Source organism: Salvelinus namaycush, unplaced genomic scaffold (assembly GCF_016432855.1).
Source record: "Salvelinus namaycush isolate Seneca unplaced genomic scaffold, SaNama_1.0 Scaffold252, whole genome shotgun sequence".
Classification (NCBI taxonomy): Eukaryota; Metazoa; Chordata; class Actinopteri; order Salmoniformes; family Salmonidae; genus Salvelinus; species Salvelinus namaycush.
The window spans coordinates 212,704-237,768 of NW_024059364.1; positions in this window are offsets into that span (position 1 = coordinate 212,704).

Sequence of the window (25,065 nt, forward strand, 5' to 3'; positions counted from 1 at the left end):
AGAGTCTAGATTCTGAGATCTATTTTTATATATTCATTTTTGACAATCTCAAAAGTAGCCTTTCTGATCCAGCTCATTTTTAGACATATATCATTTGTAACGATATAGCATCCTCTTCAAACAATTCACATGGATTCTTGGTACTTTTTAATGATGTGACCCGTTTTATAAATTGAAATGGAAAACTTGTATTTTTTGACATCTTTTACTGAGGTCTCAGTTTAATACGTTCTGGATGTAGCCTAGCCCTGTTGTAAATATAGAGGATGTAGCCTAGCCCTGTTGTAGATATAGAGGATGTAGCCTAGCCCTGTTGTAGATATAGAGGATGTAGCCTAGCCCTGTTGTAGATATAGAGGATGTAGCCTAGCCCTGTTGTAGATATAGAGGATGTAGCCTAGCCCTGTTGTAGATATAGAGGATGTAGCCTAGCCCTGTTGTAGATATAGAGGATGTAGCCCTGTTGTAGATATAGAGGATGTAGCCTAGCCCTGTTGTAGATATAGAGGATGTAGTCCTGTTGTAGATATAGAGGATGTAGCCTAGCCCTGTTGTAGATATAGAAGATGTAGCCTAGCCCTGTTGTAGATATAGAGGATGTAGCCCTGTTGTAGATATAGAGGATGTAGCCTAGCCCTGTTGTAGATATAGAGGATGCAGCCTAGCCCTGTTGTAGATATAGAGGATGTAGCCTAGCCCTGTTGTAGATATAGAGGATGTAGCCTAGCCCTGTTGTAGATATAGAGGATGTAGCCTAGCCCTGTTGTAGATATAGAGGATGTAGCCAAGCCCTGTTGTAGATATAGAGGATATAGCCTAGCCCTGTTGTAGATATAGAGGATGTAGCCTAGCCCTGTTGTAGATATAGAGGATGTAGCCTAGCCCTGTTGTAGATATAGAGGATGTAGCCTAGCCCTGTTGTAGATATAGAGGATGCTTCTACACCTGCATTACTAGCTGTTTGGGGTTTTAGGCTGGGTTTCTGTACAGCACTTCGAGATATTAGCTTATGTACGAAGGGCTATATAAAATAAAATTGATTGATTGATTGATGTAGCCTAGCCCCTGTTGTAGATATAGAGGATGTAGCCTAGCCCTGTTGTAGATATAGAGGATGTAGCCTAGCCCTGTTGTAGATATAGAGGATGTAGCCTAGCCCTGTTGTAGATATAGAGGATGTAGCCTAGCCCTGTTGTAGTTATAGAGGATGCTTCTACACCTGCATTACTAGCTGTTTGGGGTTTTAGGCTGGGTTTCTGTACAACACTTCGAGATATTAACTTATGTACGAAGGGCTATATAAAATAAAATTGATTGATTGATTGATTGATGTAGCCTAGCCCCTGTTGTAGATATAGAGGATGTAGCCTAGCCCTGTTGTAGATATAGAGGATGTAGCCTAGCCCTGTTGTAGATATAGAGGATTTTTTTTATTTTTTTTTATTTCACCTTTATTTAACCAGGTAGGCAAATTGAGAACACGTTCTCATTTACAATTGCGACCTGGCCAAGATAAAGCAAAGCAGTTCGACACATACAACAACACATAGTTACACATGGAGTAAAACAAACATACAGTCAATAATACAGTGAAAATAAGTCTATATACAATATGAGCAAGTGAGGTGAGATAAGGGAGGTGAAGGCAAACAAAATATATATATAAATAAAATAAAAAAATATATATAAAAAGGCCATGGTGGCGAAGTAAATACAATATAGCAAGTAAAAAAATAAAATAACACTGGAATGGTTGGTTTGCAGTGGAAGAAGGTGCAAAGTAGAGATAGAAATAATGGGGTGCAAAGGAGCAAAATAAATAAATACAGTAGGTAAAGAGGTAGTTGTTTGGGCTAAATTATAGATGGGCTATGTACAGGTGCAGTAATCTATGAGCTGCTCTGACAGCTGGTGCTTAAAGCTAGTGAGGGAGATAAGTGTTTCCAGTTTCAGAGATTTTTGTAGTTCGTTCCAGTCATTGGCAGCAGAGAACTGGAAGGAGAGGCGGCCAAAGGAAGAATTGGTTTTGGGGGTGACCAGAGAGATATACCTGCTGGAGCGCGTGCTACGGGTGGGCGTTGCTATGGTGACCAGCGAGCTGAGATAAGGGGGGACTTTACCTAGCAGGGTCTTGTAGATGACCTGGAGCCAGTGGGTTTGGCGACGAGTGTGAAGCGAGGGCCAGCCAACGAGAGCGTACAGGTCGCAGTGGTGGGTAGTATATGGGGCTTTGGTGACAAAACGGATGGCACTGTGATAGACTGCATCCAATTTATTGAGTAGGGTTTTGGAGGCTATTTTGTAAATGACATCACCGAAGTCGAGGATTGGTAGGATGGTCAGTTTTACAAGGGTATGTTTGGCAGCATGAGTGAAGGATGCTTTGTTGCGGAATAGGAAGCCGATTCTAGATTTAACTTTGGATTGGAGATGCTTGATGTGAGTCTGGAAGGAGAGTTTACAGTCTAACCAGACACCTAGGTATTTGTAGTTGTCCACATATTCTAAGTCAGAGCCGTCCAGAGTAGTGATGCTGGACAGGCGGGCAGGTGCAGGCAGCGATCGGTTGAAGAGCATGCATTTAGTTTTACTTGTATTTAAGAGCAATTGGAGGCCACGGAAGGAGAGTTGTATGGCATTGAAGCTCGCCTGGAGGGTTGTTAACACAGTGTCAAGAGAAGGGCCAGAAGTATACAGAATAGTGTCGTCTGCGTAGAGGTGGATCAGAGACTCACCAGCAGCAAGAGCGACATCATTGATGTATACAGAGAAGAGAGTCGGTCCAAGAATTGAACCCTGTGGCACCCCCATAGAGACTGCCAGAGGTCCGGACAACAGACCCTCCGATTTGACACACTGAACTCGATCAGAGAAGTAGGTGGTGAACCAGGCGAGGCAATCATTAGAGAAACCAAGGCTGTCGAGTCTGCCGATGAGGATGTGGTGATTGACAGAGTCAAAAGCCTTGGCCAGGTCAATGAATATGGCTGCACAGTACTGTTTCCTATCGATAGCGGTTAAGATATCGTTTATGACCTTGAGCGTGGCTGAGGTGCACCCATGACCAGCTCTGAAACCAGATTGCATAGCGGAGAAGGTATGGTGGGATTCGAGATGGTCGGTAATCTGTTTGTTGACTTGGCTTTCGAAGACCTTAGAAAGGCAGGGTAGGATAGATATAGGTCTGTAGCAGTTTGGGTCTAGAGTGTCTCCCCCTTTGAAGAGGGGGATAACCGCAGCTGCTTTCCAATCTTTGGGAATCTCAGACGACACGAAAGAGAGGTTGAAAAGGCTGGTAATAGGGGTGGCAACAATTTCAGCAGATAGTTTTAGAAAGAAAGGGTCCAGATTATCTAGCCCGGCTGATTTGTAAGGGTCCAGATTTTGCAGCTCTTTCAGAACATCAGCTGACTGTATTTGGGAGAAAGAGAAATGGGGAAGGCTTGGGCGAGTAGCAGAGGGGAGGGCAGTGCTGTTGACCGGGGTAAGGGTAGCCAGGTGGAAAGCATGGCCAGCCGTAGAAAAATGCTTATTGAAATTCTCAATTATAATGGATTTGTCGGTGGTGACAGTATTTCCTATCTTCAGTGCAGTTGGAAGCTGGGAGGAGGTGTTCTTATTCTCCATGGACTTTACAGTGTCCCAGAACTTTTTTGAGTTTGTGTTGCAGGAAGCAAATTTCTGCTTGAAAAAGCTAGCCTTGGCTTTTCTAACTGCCTGTGTATACTGGTTTCTAGCTTCCCTGAAAAGTTGCATATCACGGGGGCTGTTCGATGCTAATGCAGAACGCCATAGGATGTTTTTCTGTTGGTTAAGGGCAGTCAGGTCAGGAGAGAACCAAGGGCTATATCTGTAGCCTAGCCCTGTTGTAGATATAGAGGATGTAGCCTAGCCCTGTTGTAGATATAGAGGATGTAGCCTAGCCCTGTTGTAGATATAGAGGATGTAGCCTAGCCCTGTTGTAGATATAGAGGATGTAGCCCTGTTGTAGATATAGAGGATGTAGCCTAGCCCTGTTGTAGATATAGAGGATGTAGCCCTGTTGTAGATATAGAGGATGTAGCCTAGCCCTGTTGTAAATATAGAGGATGTAGCCTAGCCCTGTTGTAGATATAGAGGATGTAGCCTAGCCCTGTTGTAAATATAGAGGATGTAGCCTAGCCCTGTTGTAGATATAGAGGATGTAGCCTAGCCCTGTTGTAGATATAGAGGATGTAGCCTAGCCCTGTTGTAGATATAGAGGATGTAGCCTAGCCCTGTTGTAGATATAGAGGATGTAGCCTAGCCCTGTTGTAGATATAGAGGATGTAGCCTAGCCCTGTTGTAGATATAGAGGATGTAGCCTAGCCCTGTTGTAGATATAGAGGATGTAGCCTAGCCCTGTTGTAGATATAGAGGATGTAGCCTAGCCCTGTTGTAGATATAGAGGATGTAGCCTAGCCCTGTTGTAGATATAGAGGATGTAGCCTAGCCCTGTTGTAGATATAGAGGATGTAGCCTAGCCCTGTTGTAGATATAGAGGATGTAGCCTAGCCCTGCTGTAGATATAGAGGATGTAGCCCTGTTGTAGATATAGAGGATGTAGCCCTGTTGTAGATATAGAGGATGTAGCCTAGCCCTGTTGTAGATATAGAGGATGTAGCCTAGCCCTGTTGTAGATATAGAGGATGTAGCCCTGTTGTAGATATAGAGGATGTAGCCTAGCCCTGTTGTAGATATAGAGGATGTAGCCCTGTTGTAGATATAGAGGATGTAGCCTAGCCCTGTTGTAGATATAGAGGATGTAGCCTAGCCCTGTTGTAGATATAGAGGATGTAGCCTAGCCCTGTTGTAGATATAGAGGATGTAGCCTAGCCCTGTTGTAGATATAGAGGATGTAGCCCTGTTGTAGATATAGAGGATGTAGCCTAGCCCTGTTGTAGATATAGAGGATGTAGCCTAGCCCTGTTGTAGATATAGAGGATGTAGCCCTGTTGTAGATATAGAGGATGTGGCCTAGCCCTGTTGTAGATATAGAGGATGTAGCCTAGCCCTGTTGTAGATATAGAGGATGTAGCCCTGTTGTAGATATAGAGGATGTAGCCCTGTTGTAGATATAGAGGATGTAGCCTAGCCATGTTGTAGATATAGAGGATGTAGCCTAGCCCTGTTGTAGATATAGAGGATGTAGCCTAGCCCTGTTGTAGATATAGAGGATGTAGCCTAGCCCTGTTGTAGATATAGAGGATGTAGCCTAGCCCTGTTGTAGATATAGAGGATGTAGCCCTGTTGTAGATATAGAGGATGTAGCCTAGCCCTGTTGTAGATATAGAGGATGTAGCCCTGTTGTAGATATAGAGGATGTAGCCTAGCCCTGTTGTAGATATAGAGGATGTAGCCTAGCCCTGTTGTAGATATAGAGGATGTAGCCAAGCCCTGTTGTAGATATAGAGGATGTAGCCTAGCCCTGTTGTAGATATAGAGGATGTAGCCTAGCCCTGTTGTAGATATAGAGGATGTAGCCTAGCCCTGTTGTAGATATAGAGGATGTAGCCTAGCCCTGTTGTAGATATAGAGGATGTAGCCTAGCCCTGTTGTAGATATAGAGGATGTAGCCCTGTTGTAGATATAGAGGATGTAGCCTAGCCCTGTTGTAGATATAGAGGATGTAGCCTAGCCCTGTTGTAGATATAGAGGATGTAGCCCTGTTGTAGATATAGAGGATGTAGCCCTGTTGTAGATATAGAGGATGTAGCCTAGCCCTGTTGTAGATATAGAGGATGTAGCCCTGTTGTAGATATAGAGGATGTAGCCTAGCCCTGTTGTAGATATAGAGGATGTAGCCTAGCCCTGTTGTAGATATAGAGGATGTAGCCTAGCCCTGTTGTAGATATAGAGGATGTAGCCCTGTTGTAGATATAGAGGATGTAGCCTAGCCCTGTTGTAGATATAGAGGATGTAGCCTAGCCCTGTTGTAGATATAGAGGATGTAGCCTAGCCCTGTTGTAGATATAGAGGATGTAGCCTAGCCCTGTTGTAGATATAGAGGATGTAGCCCTGTTGTAGATATAGAGGATGTAGCCTAGCCCTGTTGTAGATATAGAGGATGTAGCCTAGCCCTGTTGTAGATATAGAGGATGTAGCCTAGCCCTGTTGTAGATATAGAGGATGTAGCCCTGTTGTAGATATAGAGGATGTAGCCCTGTTGTAGATATAGAGGATGTAGCCTAGCCCTGTTGTAGATATAGAGGATGTAGCCTAGCCCTGTTGTAGATATAGAGGATGTAGCCTAGCCCTGTTGTAGATATAGAGGATGTAGCCCTGTTGTAGATATAGAGGATGTAGCCTAGCCCTGTTGTAGATATAGAGGATGTAGCCCTGTTGTAGATATAGTGGATGTAGCCTAGCCCTGTTGTAGATATAGAGGATGTAGCCTAGCCCTGTTGTAGATATAGAGGATGTAGCCTAGCCCTGTTGTAGATATAGAGGATGTAGCCTAGCCCTGTTGTAGATATAGAGGATGTAGCCCTGTTGTAGATATAGAGGATGTAGTCCTGTTGTAGATATAGAGGATGTAGTCCTGTTGTAGATATAGAGGATGTAGCCCTGTTGTAGATATAGAGGATGTAGCCTAGCCCTGTTGTAGATATAGAGGATGTAGCCTAGCCCTGTTGTAGATATAGTGGATGTAGCCTAGCCCTGTTGTAGATATAGAGGATGTAGCCTAGCCCTGTTGTAGATATAGAGGATGTAGCCCTGTTGTAGATATAGAGGATGTAGCCTAGCCCTGTTGTAGATATAGAAGATGTAGCCTAGCCCTGTTGTAGATATAGAGGATGTAGCCCTGTTGTAGATATAGAGGATGTAGCCTAGCCCTGTTGTAGATATAGAGGATGCAGCCTAGCCCTGTTGTAGATATAGAGGATGTAGCCTAGCCCTGTTGTAGATATAGAGGATGTAGCCTAGCCCTGTTGTAGATATAGAGGATGTAGCCTAGCCCTGTTGTAGATATAGAGGATGTAGCCTAGCCCTGTTGTAGATATAGAGGATGTAGCCAAGCCCTGTTGTAGATATAGAGGATATAGCCTAGCCCTGTTGTAGATATAGAGGATGTAGCCTAGCCCTGTTGTAGATATAGAGGATGTAGCCTAGCCCTGTTGTAGATATAGAGGATGTAGCCTAGCCCTGTTGTAGATATAGAGGATGCTTCTACACCTGCATTACTAGCTGTTTGGGGTTTTAGGCTGGGTTTCTGTACAGCACTTCGAGATATTAGCTTATGTACGAAGGGCTATATAAAATAAAATTGATTGATTGATTGATTGATGTAGCCTAGCCCCTGTTGTAGATATAGAGGATGTAGCCTAGCCCTGTTGTAGATATAGAGGATGTAGCCTAGCCCTGTTGTAGATATAGAGGATGTAGCCTAGCCCTGTTGTAGATATAGAGGATGTAGCCTAGCCCTGTTGTAGATATAGAGGATGTAGCCTAGCCCTGTTGTAGTTATAGAGGATGCTTCTACACCTGCATTACTAGCTGTTTGGGGTTTTAGGCTGGGTTTCTGTACAGCACTTCGAGATATTAACTTATGTACGAAGGGCTATATAAAATAAAATTGATTGATTGATTGATTGATGTAGCCTAGCCCCTGTTGTAGATATAGAGGATGTAGCCTAGCCCTGTTGTAGATATAGAGGATGTAGCCTAGCCCTGTTGTAGATATAGAGGATTTTTTTTTATTTTTTTTATTTCACCTTTATTTAACCAGGTAGGCAAATTGAGAACACGTTCTCATTTACAATTGCGACCTGGCCAAGATAAAGCAAAGCAGTTCGACACATACAACAACACATAGTTGCACATGGAGTAAAACAAACATACAGTCAATAATACAGTGAAAATAAGTCTATATACAATATGAGCAAGTGAGGTGAGATAAGGGAGGTGAAGGCAAACAAAATATATATATAAATAAAATAAAAAAATATATATAAAAAGGCCATGGTGGCGAAGTAAATACAATATAGCAAGTAAAAAAATAAAATAACACTGGAATGGTTGGTTTGCAGTGGAAGAAGGTGCAAAGTAGAGATAGAAATAATGGGGTGCAAAGGAGCAAAATAAATAAATACAGTAGGTAAAGAGGTAGTTGTTTGGGCTAAATTATAGATGGGCTATGTACAGGTGCAGTAATCTATGAGCTGCTCTGACAGCTGGTGCTTAAAGCTAGTGAGGGAGATAAGTGTTTCCAGTTTCAGAGATTTTTGTAGTTCGTTCCAGTCATTGGCAGCAGAGAACTGGAAGGAGAGGCGGCCAAAGGAAGAATTGGTTTTGGGGGTGACCAGAGAGATATACCTGCTGGAGCGCGTGCTACGGGTGGGCGTTGCTATGGTGACCAGCGAGCTGAGATAAGGGGGGACTTTACCTAGCAGGGTCTTGTAGATGACCTGGAGCCAGTGGGTTTGGCGACGAGTGTGAAGCGAGGGCCAGCCAACGAGAGCGTACAGGTCGCAGTGGTGGGTAGTATATGGGGCTTTGGTGACAAAACGGATGGCACTGTGATAGACTGCATCCAATTTATTGAGTAGGGTTTTGGAGGCTATTTTGTAAATGACATCACCGAAGTCGAGGATTGGTAGGATGGTCAGTTTTACAAGGGTATGTTTGGCAGCATGAGTGAAGGATGCTTTGTTGCGGAATAGGAAGCCGATTCTAGATTTAACTTTGGATTGGAGATGCTTGATGTGAGTCTGGAAGGAGAGTTTACAGTCTAACCAGACACCTAGGTATTTGTAGTTGTCCACATATTCTAAGTCAGAGCCGTCCAGAGTAGTGATGCTGGACAGGCGGGCAGGTGCAGGCAGCGATCGGTTGAAGAGCATGCATTTAGTTTTACTTGTATTTAAGAGCAATTGGAGGCCACGGAAGGAGAGTTGTATGGCATTGAAGCTCGCCTGGAGGGTTGTTAACACAGTGTCAAGAGAAGGGCCAGAAGTATACAGAATAGTGTCGTCTGCGTAGAGGTGGATCAGAGACTCACCAGCAGCAAGAGCGACATCATTGATGTATACAGAGAAGAGAGTCGGTCCAAGAATTGAACCCTGTGGCACCCCCATAGAGACTGCCAGAGGTCCGGACAACAGACCCTCCGATTTGACACACTGAACTCGATCAGAGAAGTAGTTGGTGAACCAGGCGAGGCAATCATTAGAGAAACCAAGGCTGTCGAGTCTGCCGATGAGGATGTGGTGATTGACAGAGTCAAAAGCCTTGGCCAGGTCAATGAATATGGCTGCACAGTACTGTTTCCTATCGATAGCGGTTAAGATATCGTTTATGACCTTGAGCGTGGCTGAGGTGCACCCATGACCAGCTCTGAAACCAGATTGCATAGCGGAGAAGGTATGGTGGGATTCGAGATGGTCGGTAATCTGTTTGTTGACTTGGCTTTCGAAGACCTTAGAAAGGCAGGGTAGGATAGATATAGGTCTGTAGCAGTTTGGGTCTAGAGTGTCTCCCCCTTTGAAGAGGGGGATAACCGCAGCTGCTTTCCAATCTTTGGGAATCTCAGACGACACGAAAGAGAGGTTGAAAAGGCTGGTAATAGGGGTGGCAACAATTTCAGCAGATAGTTTTAGAAAGAAAGGGTCCAGATTATCTAGCCCGGCTGATTTGTAAGGGTCCAGATTTTGCAGCTCTTTCAGAACATCAGCTGACTGTATTTGGGAGAAAGAGAAATGGGGAAGGCTTGGGCGAGTAGCAGAGGGGAGGGCAGTGCTGTTGACCGGGGTAGGGGTAGCCAGGTGGAAAGCATGGCCAGCCGTAGAAAAATGCTTATTGAAATTCTCAATTATAATGGATTTGTCGGTGGTGACAGTATTTCCTATCTTCAGTGCAGTTGGAAGCTGGGAGGAGGTGTTCTTATTCTCCATGGACTTTACAGTGTCCCAGAACTTTTTTGAGTTTGTGTTGCAGGAAGCAAATTTCTGCTTGAAAAAGCTAGCCTTGGCTTTTCTAACTGCCTGTGTATACTGGTTTCTAGCTTCCCTGAAAAGTTGCATATCACGGGGGCTGTTCGATGCTAATGCAGAACGCCATAGGATGTTTTTCTGTTGGTTAAGGGCAGTCAGGTCAGGAGAGAACCAAGGGCTATATCTGTAGCCTAGCCCTGTTGTAGATATAGAGGATGTAGCCTAGCCCTGTTGTAGATATAGAGGATGTAGCCTAGCCCTGTTGTAGATATAGAGGATGTAGCCTAGCCCTGTTGTAGATATAGAGGATGTAGCCCTGTTGTAGATATAGAGGATGTAGCCTAGCCCTGTTGTAGATATAGAGGATGTAGCCCTGTTGTAGATATAGAGGATGTAGCCTAGCCCTGTTGTAAATATAGAGGATGTAGCCTAGCCCTGTTGTAGATATAGAGGATGTAGACTAGCCCTGTTGTAAATATAGAGGATGTAGCCTAGCCCTGTTGTAGATATAGAGGATGTAGCCTAGCCCTGTTGTAGATATAGAGGATGTAGCCTAGCCCTGTTGTAGATATAGAGGATGTAGCCTAGCCCTGTTGTAGATATAGAGGATGTAGCCTAGCCCTGTTGTAGATATAGAGGATGTAGCCTAGCCCTGTTGTAGATATAGAGGATGTAGCCTAGCCCTGTTGTAGATATAGAGGATGTAGCCTAGCCCTGTTGTAGATATAGAGGATGTAGCCTAGCCCTGTTGTAGATATAGAGGATGTAGCCTAGCCCTGTTGTAGATATAGAGGATGTAGCCTAGCCCTGCTGTAGATATAGAGGATGTAGCCCTGTTGTAGATATAGAGGATGTAGCCTAGCCCTGTTGTAGATATAGAGGATGTAGCCTAGCCCTGTTGTAGATATAGAGGATGTAGCCCTGTTGTAGATATAGAGGATGTAGCCTAGCCCTGTTGTAGATATAGAGGATGTAGCCCTGTTGTAGATATAGAGGATGTAGCCTAGCCCTGTTGTAGATATAGAGGATGTAGCCTAGCCCTGTTGTAGATATAGAGGATGTAGCCTAGCCCTGTTGTAGATATAGAGGATGTAGCCTAGCCCTGTTGTAGATATAGAGGATGTAGCCTAGCCCTGTTGTAGATATAGAGGATGTAGCCTAGCCCTGTTGTAGATATAGAGGATGTAGCCTAGCCCTGTTGTAGATATAGAGGATGTAGCCCTGTTGTAGATATAGAGGATGTAGCCTAGCCCTGTTGTAGATATAGAGGATGTAGCCTAGCCCTGTTGTAGATATAGAGGATGTAGCCCTGTTGTAGATATAGAGGATGTGGCCTAGCCCTGTTGTAGATATAGAGGATGTAGCCTAGCCCTGTTGTAGATATAGAGGATGTAGCCCTGTTGTAGATATAGAGGATGTAGCCCTGTTGTAGATATAGAGGATGTAGCCTAGCCATGTTGTAGATATAGAGGATGTAGCCTAGCCCTGTTGTAGATATAGAGGATGTAGCCTAGCCCTGTTGTAGATATAGAGGATGTAGCCTAGCCCTGTTGTAGATATAGAGGATGTAGCCTAGCCCTGTTGTAGATATAGAGGATGTAGCCCTGTTGTAGATATAGAGGATGTAGCCTAGCCCTGTTGTAGATATAGAGGATGTAGCCCTGTTGTAGATATAGAGGATGTAGCCCTGTTGTAGATATAGAGGATGTAGCCTAGCCCTGTTGTAGATATAGAGGATGTAGCCTAGCCCTGTTGTAGATATAGAGGATGTAGCCAAGCCCTGTTGTAGATATAGAGGATGTAGCCTAGCCCTGTTGTAGATATAGAGGATGTAGCCTAGCCCTGTTGTAGATATAGAGGATGTAGCCTAGCCCTGTTGTTGATATAGAGGATGTAGCCTAGCCCTGTTGTAGATATAGAGGATGTAGCCTAGCCCTGTTGTAGATATAGAGGATGTAGCCCTGTTGTAGATATAGAGGATGTAGCCTAGCCCTGTTGTAGATATAGAGGATGTAGCCTAGCCCTGTTGTAGATATAGAGGATGTAGCCCTGTTGTAGATATAGAGGATGTAGCCCTGTTGTAGATATAGAGGATGTAGCCTAGCCCTGTTGTAGATATAGAGGATGTAGCCCTGTTGTAGATATAGAGGATGTAGCCTAGCCCTGTTGTAGATATAGAGGATGTAGCCCTGTTGTAGATATAGAGGATGTAGCCTAGCCCTGTTGTAGATATAGAGGATGTAGCCTAGCCCTGTTGTAGATGTAGAGGATGTAGCCTAGCCCTGTTGTAGATATAGAGGATGTAGCCCTGTTGTAGATATAGAGGATGTAGCCTAGCCCTGTTGTAGATATAGAGGATGTAGCCTAGCCCTGTTGTAGATATAGAGGATGTAGCCTAGCCCTGTTGTAGATATAGAGGATGTAGCCTAGCCCTGTTGTAGATATAGAGGATGTAGCCCTGTTGTAGATATAGAGGATGTAGCCCTGTTGTAGATATAGAGGATGTAGCCCTGTTGTAGATATAGAGGATGTAGCCTAGCCCTGTTGTAGATATAGAGGATGTAGCCCTGTTGTAGATATAGAGGATGTAGCCTAGCCCTGTTGTAGATATAGAGGATGTAGCCCTGTTGTAGATATAGAGGATGTAGCCTAGCCCTGTTGTAGATATAGAGGATGTAGCCTAGCCCTGTTGTAGATATAGTGGATGTAGCCTAGCCCTGTTGTAGATATAGAGGATGTAGCCTAGCCCTGTTGTAGATATAGAGGATGTAGCCCTGTTGTAGATATAGAGGATGTAGCCTAGCCCTGTTGTAGATATAGAGGATGTATTCTAGCCCTGTTGTAGATATAGAGGATGTAGCCTAGCCCTGTTGTAGATATAGAGGATGTAGCCTAGCCCTGTTGTAGATATAGAGGATGTAGCCTAGCCCTGTTGTAGATATAGAGGATGTAGCCTAGCCCTGTTGTAGATATAGAGGATGTAGCCTAGCCCTGTTGTAGATATAGAGGATGTAGCCCTGTTGTAGATATAGAGGATGTAGCCCTGTTGTAGATATAGAGGATGTAGCCTAGCCCTGTTGTAGATATAGAGGATGTAGCCTAGCCCTGTTGTAGATATAGAGGATGTAGCCTAGCCCTGTTGTAGATATAGAGGATGTAGCCTAGCCCTGTTGTAGATATAGAGGATGTAGCCCTGTTGTAGATATAGAGGATGTAGCCTAGCCCTGTTGTAGATATAGAGGATGTAGCCTAGCCCTGTTGTAGATATAGAGGATGTAGCCTAGCCCTGTTGTAGATATAGAGGATGTAGCCTAGCCCTGTTGTAGATATAGAGGATGTAGCCTAGCCCTGTGTCCATAGAGTATCCATAGTGTGTCCATAGATGTTTGCCCAACGGAAGAAGTGGTCAGAAAATGGCTTTTTGGACCTGAATGGCAAAACATTCAGGAGATGTGGGGGCGGCAGGTAACGGCAGGTAGCCTAGTGGTTAGAGCATTGGACTAGTAACCAAAAGATTGCATGATCGAAATCCTCGAGCTGACAAGGTGAAAATCTGTCGTTCTGCGCCTGAACAAGGCAGTTAACCCACTGTTCCCCGGGTAGGCCTTCATTAAAAATAATAATTTGTTCTGACTTGCCTAGTTAAATAAAGGTTACATTTTTTTTTTTTAATGTTCAAAGTTGACCCGTTTTCTATTCCCCACCATACCATGAGACATCCATGTTTTAATCACTGGAATAGACAAACGGTTGAGTTTGATATCATTGAAAAACAAAAATGGTTGTTAAACAGTTTTATAATTTTTTCTGTCCTGCTAAGCATTAAAAATGTAACGAGTACTTTTGGATGTCAAGGAAAAGTACTTAGGTAGTACTTTAAAGTATCTTTACTTAAGTACTTTGCACCTCTGCTTCAGACCACTGCAGTACATCTGTGATAAGGTGCGTCTCGGTGAGAGGTGTAGGAGTCAGGCGCAGGAGCGCAGGGATATCTGAGAAGCGTGTTTAATCCTATAGTCCACCAATACAAAAATGGCACAGACGAAAATCCAAAAAACTACGCTCTCGATATTCAGAAACTCGAACGCACGGAGCAACAAACACAGTTCCGACACTTTACATACACGTGCGTCATAGTGGAAACCACAAACATCACATATAATCGAGCGCAAATACACACAAGCTTAATCCCGCACGAAGGCAGGCAACAGGTGCCCTATATACACACAGAAATAAACGCAAATGAAACCAGGTGTGAAAAGGATCACAGACAAAACAAACAGAAAAGGAAAAAGGGATCGGTGGCGGCTAGTAAACCGGTGACACCGACCGCCGAGCACCGCCCGAACAGGGAGAGGAGTTACCTTCGGTAGAAGTCGTGACAACATCATTGAAATTGTAATGAAATTCACATTTTAACTTCTAATTACTTCCACAAAGATGGCCGGCGGTCCGTCCAACCGTTGAATGTCAACTTGAGTGGTCCTCTCTATTCTGTTTAATTTTTATGATTTCCAACAGGTTTCTTATGGAGGATTGACAGTATAATTTAAAACAGCTGACATTTCCATTCAAGTTCAACATTCTCTGATGTGTGGACCTCCAACCATCTTTGTGGTTCAACTTGGAGGTCGAAATGTACATTTTATGACCATTTAGTACATTTTTCGACCAAAACATGACACCCATGAGAACAAGATTAGATTTGGAGCTCTACATCATTTTTTTTATTTTTTAAATCTCACCAAGTTTACGTTTAATGGTGTAATGTTGTGAAAACTGACCTTGTGTTATTGAGGAATGTAGGGGGGGGGGGGGGGGGATCTAGTCTAGATTAAACCTCATAGGAAGACAGTTTTATCATGTGGAGGTTTCATTCAGGCCTCTGTTTAACTAAATAATATGTTTGTCTTTGGCAGGAGAAAGACCAGACTCTCCCTCTGACAGCAGGAAGAGTCCTTCAGGGGAACCAGACCCAGAGATGCCCAAACCAGCCAAAGGACATCACTGCTCCCACTGCGGAAAGAGTTTTACTAAGTTACGAAACCTAAAAGAGCATGAGAGGACACACACAGGAGAAAAGCCTTTCCAATGTTCCCAGTGTGGAAGGAGTTTTAGTCAGTTAGGGAGCCTGAAAATACATAAGAGAATACACTCTGGAGAGAAGCCTTACCGCTGCTCCCACTGTGGAATTACTTTTACCTGGTTAGGAAGCCTGAAGTCACATGAGAGAATACACACAGAAGAAAAGTCCTACCACTGTTCCCACTGTGGAAAGAGTTTTAGGTGGTTAGAAGGCCTGACAAAGCATGAGAGGACACACACAGGAGAAAAGCCCTACCAATGCTCCCACTGTGGAAAGAGTTTTACTCAGTTGGGGAACCTGAAATCACATCAGAGGATACATACACAGGAGGAGAAGACATACCACTGCTCTCATTGTGGAAAGACATTTTCCCAGTTAGAGGACCTGAAATCACATGAGAGAATAGAGAGGCTGTGTTCTGACTTATGTTTTTGACTGAGAATTAGTGTTTTTGTTCATGCCAAATGAAATCGTATTGTTTATATGAAATCATTAAAAAAACACCTTTACTTTTGTTTTTTATCTGGAGACCTGATCATGTCTAAAATCAGATAAAATATTTTTAAATATGTATTTTTTTCTTTCTTACTAGCCTCGATTGATTGGATGCAAAATGTCAACCCTATGATGTTGTTCATTATATTATTTGCAAAATGTAAATTATTATATAAGTAAGTAGCCTTCCAGAACAGCTCATAGAAACAGGAGCCTTGTCGTGTATGATCCAGAACAAATCAAAGTTTATTTGTCACGTGCACCGAATACAACAGGTGTAGACCTTGCAGTGAAATGCTTACTTACATACTAACCAACAGTATGATTTTTAAGTAAAACATATGTATTAGGTGAACAATAGATAAGTAAAGAAATAAAAACAACAGTAAAGAATAACAGTGGCGAGGCTACAAACAGGCACCTGTTAGTCTGGCTAATTGAGGTAGTATGTACATGAAAGTATAGTTAAAGTGACTATGCATATATGATAAACAAAGAGTAGCAGCAGCGTAAAATAGAGGTTTGGGGGGGGGGACACAATGCAAATAGTCCGGGTAGCCATTTGATAACCTGTTCAGGAGTCTTATGGCTTGCGGGTAAAAACTATTGAGAAGCCTTTTTGTCCTGGACTTGGCACTTCGGTACCGCTTGCCTTGTGATGTACTGGGCCGTACGCACTACCCTCTGTAGTATCTTGCGGTCGGAGGCCGAACAGCGCATAGTAACAGGAGCCTTGGCTTGTCTGATCCAGAACAGCTCATAGTAACAGGAGCCTTGGCTTGTCTGATCCCGAACAGCTCATAGTAACAGGAGCCTTGGCTTGTCTGATCCCGAACAGCTCATAGTAACAGGAACCTTGGCTTGTCTGATCCAGAACAGCTCATAGTAACAGGAGCCTTGGCTTGTCTGATCCAGAACAGCTCATAGTAACAGGAGCCTTGGCTTGTCTGATCCCGAACAGCTCATAGTAACAGGAACCTTGGCTTGTCTGATCCAGAACAGCTCATAGTAACAGGAGCCTTGGCTTGTCTGATCCAGAACAGCTCATAGTAACAGGAACCTTGGCTTGTCTGATCCAGAACAGCTCATAGTAACAGGAGCCTTGGCTTGTCTGATCCAGAACAGCTCATAGTAACAGGAACCTTGGCTTGTCTGATCCAGAACAGCTCATAGTAACAGGAGCCTTGGCTTGTCTGATCCAGAACAGCTCATAGTAACAGGAGCCTTGGCTTGTCTGATCCCGAACAGCTCATAGTAACAGGAACCTTGGCTTGTCTGATCCAGAACAGCTCATAGTAACAGGAACCTTGGCTTGTCTGATCCTGAACAGCTCATAGTAACAGGAACCTTGGCTTGTCTGATCCTGAACAGCTCATAGTAACAGGAACCTTGGCTTGTCTGATCCTGAAAAGCTCATAGTAACAGGAGCCTTGGCTTGTCTGATCCAGAACAGCTCATAGTAACAGGAACCTTGGCTTGTCTGATCCCGAACAGCTCAAAGTAACAGGAGCCTTGGCTTGTCTGATCCAGAACAGCTCATAGTAACAGGAGCCTTGGCTTGTCTGATCCAGAACAGCTCATAGTAACAGGAGCCTTGGCTTGTCTGATCCAGAACAGCTCATAGTAACAGGAGCCTTGGCTTGTCTGATCCCGAACAGCTCATAGTAACAGGAACCTTGGCTTGTCTGATCCAGAACAGCTCATAGTAACAGGGGCCTTGGCTTGTCTGATCCTGAACAGCTCATAGTAACAGGAGCCTTGGCTTGTCTGATCCAGAACAGCTCATAGTAACTGGAGCCTTGGCTTGTCTGATCCAGAACAGCTCATAGTAACAGGAGCCTTGGCTTGTCTGATCCAGAACAGCTCATAGTAACAGGAGCCTTGGCTTGTCTGATCCAGAACAGCTCATAGTAACAGGAGCCTTGGCTTGTCTGATCCATAACAGCTCATAGTAACAGGAGCCTTGGCTTGTCTGATCCATAACAGCTCATAGTAACAGGAGCCTATCTCCTGTTTCTGTAGTGAGGCAGCTTGATGTACAAGTACTTCCCCTGGACAAGACTCTAGTCTATTAAGTTGCCCTCCACCAACTGCTGTTTTCAGATCTCACAATAGGTTACGGATGTGATTCAGATCTGGGGCCTCGTTTATACAAATCTGTGCGTAAAACCAAATGCATGGGATAATTTCCACGCTAAAGCGTGAGATTTATCTACAAGAAACGTTTGGTTGAGAGAGAGAGGGTAAATTAAACGCACAGCCATTACCATGTGTAAGCACAGTGCCACGTGGTGGACTGAGGGAACTTCTTGTCAAGCGTAGAATGGGGAAATATCTGTTGAGAATGTCTGTCTGACATTGTGAGAGTAATAAGGGAAATATTTTTAGTTTTCATTTGTATTTCCATATCTTGACAGGCTATATATAATTTTACCGCATCAATGCATTTCTAACGATTACAATCTGTATAAAGTCCAGTAATTTGTTACATTAGAGGCACGTGTGAAAGGTAATCCATTCTGTAAATACTGTTAAAAGACTAAGAGATAATACATTTTGAAATGGAAGGAGAGATGTCTGATCTGCTCTGTTGGAACATTTTGCCACACTGCCATAGACGCCATCACACAACAGGTTGAAGTCAAAGAGGGGTTTCTTTGACATGATGTCATCAATGGGTTCCCAAATATGAGCAGAAGATGCTGCTGAATGTGTGGCCATGACTCACGACTCATTCAGTTCTGCAGAACAGCAGTGTGTTGCCTATACCCTTACAGGAGGAAGCTGTTGAGGGTGGATGGCTTATTGGGGAGTGTTGTCTACTCATTCAACGTATATTTACCTTCTTGCTAAAGCAACTTGAGTTATAATAGTCCTCTCTCTGTGTTCTTACTGGTTAATCTCTCTGTGTTCTTATTGGTTAATCTCTCTGTGTTCTTATTGGTTAATCTCTCTGTGTTCTTATTGGTTAATCTCTCTGTGTTCTTATTGGTTAATTTCTCTGTGTTCTTATTGGTTAATCTCTCTGTGTTCTTACTGGTTAATCTCTCTGTGTTCTTATTGGTTAATCTCTCTGTGTTCTTATTGGTTAATCTCTCTGTGTTCTTAAGCCACAACGGAGACAAATTAAAGCTGTACTCAAGTTGTACTCAAACTTTGACACGAGCACCTCTTTCAGTCTCTGAAAAGTTTTATTTTTTCATCGCTTTTTTTGTTGCTGATTGTGTCATATTTCATGGTACGGTGTTGTATATTTCCCCCGTGGGCTTTATCAAAGGGATGATTTTGACCATATATGGTTAATTAGGGGCATTTCGAAATGCAAATAGCAAAGGTGGTGCAGTAGCACTGAAGCTCAGAACAATTTGTATTTTATTAATGGTTATCTCCTACCAGTGTGCTGTGACACTCGTAGGGTTGTTTGACAAATCACACCTTTTCTATGCCTACAAACATTCTAAATTCCATTCGAAAGTAGTATTTGGAATATATATATAATATATATAATAGTTTCTACACAATATTGATACTTGAGGCTCCAGGACTCTTCGCTGGCCACTCCAGAACAGAAGACTCCAGAACAGAAGACTCCAGAACAGAAGACTCCAGAACAGAAGACTCCAGAACAGAACACTCCAGAACAGAAGACTCCAGAACAGAAGACTCCAGAACAGAAGACTCCAGAACAGAAGACTCCAGAACAGAACACTCCAGAACAGAACACTCCAGAACAGAACACTCCAGATTTGATTTGAGTTCAGGGTTGTTGTCCTGCTGGAAGACCTACAACCTTCAACAGAGACACAGACGTCACTTCAATGTCTAGCAACTGGAACGAGCTGCAGAAAACTGGACAGTTTTATATCTTAATTCAAAGACTCAATCATGGACACTCTTCCTGACAGTTGAGGCTGCTTCGTGTGATGTATTGCTGTCTCTACCTTTGTGCTGTTGTCTCGGCCCAATAATGTTTGTACCATGTTTTGTGCTGCTGCCATGTTGTGCTGCTGCCATGTTGTGTTGTCATGTGTTGCTGCCTTGCTATGTTGTTGTCTTAGGTCTCTTTATGTAGTGTGGTGTCTCTCTTGTCGTGATGTGTGTTTTATCCTATATTTTTATTCATTTTTAATCCTAGTCCCCGTCCCTGCAGGAGGGCTTTTGCCTTCTGGTGGGCCTTCATTGTAAATAAGAATTTGTTCTTAACTGACTTGCCTAGTTAAATAAAGGTTAAAAAACACACTCTATTATGCATGGGAATAATGCTGGTGTTTTTAATGTCCAACATGATGGTGTTTAATATCCAACATGATGGTGTTTTATATCCAACATGATGGTGTTTAATATCCAACATGATGGTGTTTTATATCCAACATGATGGGGTTTTATATCCAACATGATGGTGTTTTATATCCAACATGATGGTGTTTTATATCCAACATGATGGTGTGTTTTTAATGTCCAACATGATGGTGTTTTATATCCAACATGATGGTGTTTTATATCCAACATGATGGGGTTTTATATCCAACATGATGGTGTTTAATATCCAACATGATGGTGTTTTATATCCAACATGATGGTGTTTTATATCCAACATGATGGTGTTTTATATCCAACATGATGGTGTTTTATATCCAACATGATGGTGTTTTATATCCAACATGATGGTGTGTTTTTAATGTCCAACATGATGGTGTTTTATATCCAACATGATGGTGTTTTATATCCAACATGATGGTGTTTTATATCCAACATGATGGTGTTTTATATCCAACATGATGGTGTTTAATATCCAACATGATGGTGTTTTATATCCAACATGATGGTGTTTTATATCCAACATGATGGTGTTTTATATCCAACATGATGGTGTTTAATATCCAACATGATGGTGTTTTATATCCAACATGATGGTGTTTAATATCCAACATGATGGTGTTTTATATCCAACATGATGGTGTTTAATATCCAACATGATGGTGTTTTATATCCAACATGATGGTGTTTTATATCCAACATGATGGTGTTTAATATCCAACATGATGGTGTTTTATATCCAACATGATGGTGTTTAATATCCAACATGATGGTGTTTAATATCCAACATGATGGTGTTTTATATCCAACATGATGGTGTTTAATATCCAACATGATGGTGTTTTATATCCAACATGATGGTGTTTAATATCCAACATGATGGTGTTTTATATCCAACATGATGGTGTTTTATATCCAACATGATGGTGTTTTATATCCAACATGATGGTGTTTTATATCCAACATGATGGTGTTTTATATCCAACATGATGGTGTTTTATATCCAACATGATGGTGTTTAATATCCAACATGATGGTGTTTTATATCCAACATGATGGTGTTTAATATCCAACATGATGGTGTTTTATATCCAACATGATGGTGTTTAATATCCAACATGATGGTGTTTTATATCCAACATGATGGTGTTTAATATCCAACATGATGGTGTTTTATATCCAACATGATGGTGTTTTATATCCAACATGATGGTGTTTTATATCCAACATGATGGTGTTTTATATCCAACATGATGGTGTTTTATATCCAACATGATGGTGTTTTATATCCAACATGATGGTGTTTTATATCCAACATGATGGTGTTTTATATCCAACATGATGGTGTTTTATATCCAACATGATGGTGTTTTATATCCAACATGATGGTGTTTAATATCCAACATGATGGTGTTTTATATCCAACATGATGGTGTTTAATATCCAACATGATGGTGTTTAATATCCAACATGATGGTGTTTTATATCCAACATGATGGTGTTTAATATCCAACATGATGGTGTTTTATATCCAACATGATGGTGTTTTATATCCAACATGATGGTGTTTTATATCCAACATGGTGTTTTATATCCAACATGATGGTGTTTAATATCCAACATGATGGTGTTTTATATCCAACATGATGGTGTTTTATATCCAACATGATGGTGTTTTATATCCAACATGATGGTGTTTAATATCCAACATGATGGTGTTTAATATCCAACATGATGGTGTTTTATATCCAACATGATGGGGTTTTATATCCAACATGATGGGGTTTAATATCCAACATGATGGTGTTTTATATCCAACATGATGGTGTTTTATATCCAACATGATGGTGTTTAATATCCAACATGATGGTGTTTAATATCCAACATGATGGTGTTTTATATCCAACATGATGGTGTTTTATATCCAACATGATGGTGTTTTATATCCAACATGATGGTGTTTTATATCCAACATGATGGTGTTTTATATCCAACATAATGGTGTTTTATATCCAACATAATGGTGTTTTATATCCAACATAATGGTGTTTTTAATGTGCAGCACAACATGACAACAACATGGTAGCAGCACAACATGACAACAACATGGTAGCAGCACAACATGACAACAACATGGTAGCAGAACAACATGACAACAACATGGTAGCAGAACAACATGACAACAACATGGTAGCAGCACAACATGACAACAACATGGTAGCAGCACAACATGACAACAACATGGTAGCAGAACAACATGACAACAACATGACAACAACATGACAACAACATGGTAGCAACACAACATGACAACAACATGACAACAACATGGTAGCAGCACAACATGACAACAACATGACAACAACATGGTAGCAACACAACATGACAACAACATGGTAGAAGCACAACATGACAACAACATGGTAGCAACACAACATGACAACAACATGGTAGCAGCACAACATGACAACAACATGACAACAACATGGCAACAACATGGTAGCAGCACAACATGACAACAACATGGTAGAAGCACAACATGACAACAACATGGTAGCAGCACAACATGACAACAACATGGTAGCAGCACAACATGACAACAACATGGTAGCAGCACAACATGACAACAACATGGTAGCAGCACAACATGACAACAACATGACAACAACATGGTAGCAACACAACATGACAACAACATGACAACAACATGGTAGCAGCACAACATGACAACAACATGGTAGCAGCACAACATGACAACAACATGGTAGCAGCACAACATGACAACAACATGGTAGCAGCACAACATGACAACAACATGACAACAACATGGTAGCAGCACAACATGACAACAACATGACAACAACATGGTAGCAACACAACATGACAACAACATGACAACAACATGGTAGCAGCACAACATGACAACAACATGGTAGCAGCACAACATGACAACAACATGACAACAACATGGTAGCAGCACAACATGACAACAACATGGTAGCAGCACAACATGACAACAACATGGTAGCAGCACAACATGACAACAACATGACAACAACATGACAACAACATGGTAGCAGTACAACATGACAACAACATGACAACAACATGACAACAACATGGTAGAAGCACAACATGACAACAACATGGTAGAAGCACAACATGACAACAACATGGTAGCAGCACAACATGGTAGCAGCACAACATGACAACAACATGGTAGCAGCACAACATGACAACAACATGACAACAACATGACAACAACATGGTAGCAGCACAACATGACAACAACATGACAACAACATGGTAGCGGCACAACATGACAACAACATGGTAGCGGCACAACATGACAACAACATGGCAACAACATGGTAGCAGCACAACATGACAACAACATGGTAGCAGCACAACATGACAACAACATGGCAACAACATGGTAGCAGCACAACATGACAACAACATGGTAGCAGCACAACATGACAACAACATGGTAGCAGCACAACATGGCAACAACATGGTAGCAGCACAACATAACAACAACATGGTAGCAGCACAACATGACAACAACATGGTAGCAGCACAACATGACAACAACATGGTAGCAGCACAACATGACAACAACATGGCAACAACATGGTAGCGGCACAACATGACAACAACATGGCAACAACATGGTAGCAGCACAACATGACAACAACATGGCAACAACATGGTAGCAGCACAACATGACAACAACATGGCAACAACATGGTAGCGGCACAACATGACAACAACATGGCAACAACATGGTAGCAGCACAACATGACAACAACATGGCAACAACATGGTAGCGGCACAACATGACAACAACATGGTAGCGGCACAACATGACAACAACATGGTAGCAGCACAACATGACAACAACATGGTAGCAGCACAACATGACAACAACATGGCAACAACATGGTAGCGGCACAACATGACAACAACATGACAACAACATGGTAGCAGCACAACATGACAACAACATGGCAACAACATGGTAGCGGCACAACATGACAACAACATGGTAGCAGCACAACATGACAACAACATGGTAGCAGCACAACATGACAACAACATGGTAGCAGCACAACATGACAACAACATGGCAACAACATGGTAGCAGCACAACATGACAACAACATGGTAGCAGCACAACATGACAACAACATGGTAGCAGCACAACATGACAACAACATGGTAGCAGCACAACATGACAACAACATGGTAGCAGCACAACATGACAACAACATGGCAACAACATGGTAGCGGCACAACATGACAACAACATGGTAGAAGCACAACATGACAACAACATGGTAGCAGCACAACATGACAACAACATGACAACAACATGACAACAACATGACAACAACATGGTAGCAGCACAACATGACAACAACATGACAACAACATGGTAGCGGCACAACATGACAACAACATGGTAGCAGCACAACATGACAACAACATGACAACAACATGGTAGCAGCACAACATGACAACAACATGACAACAACATGGTAGCAGCACAACATGACAACAACATGACAACAACATGGCAACAACATGGTAGCAGCACAACATGACAACAACATGACAACAACATGGTAGCAGCACAACATGACAACAACATGACAACAACATGGTAGCAGCACAACATGACAACAACATGACAACAACATGGTAGCAGCACAACATGACAACAACATGACAACAACATGGCAACAACATGGTAGCAGCACAACATGACAACAACATGGTAGCAGCACAACATGACAACAACATGGTAGCAGCACAACATGACAACAACATGGCAGCAGCACAACATGACAACAACATGGTAGCAGCACAACATGACAACAACATGACAACAACATGGTAGCAGCACAACATGACAACAACATGGTAGCAGCACAACATGACAACAACATGGTAGCAGCACAACATGACAACAACATGACAACAACATGGCAACAACATGGTAGCAGCACAACATGACAACAACATGACAACAACATGACAACAACATGGTAGCAGCACAACATGACAACAACATGGTAGCAGCACAACATGACAACAACATGACAACAACATGGCAACAACATGGTAGCAGCACAACATGACAACAACATGACAACAACATGACAACAACATGGTAGCAGCACAACATGACAACAACATGGTAGCAGCACAACA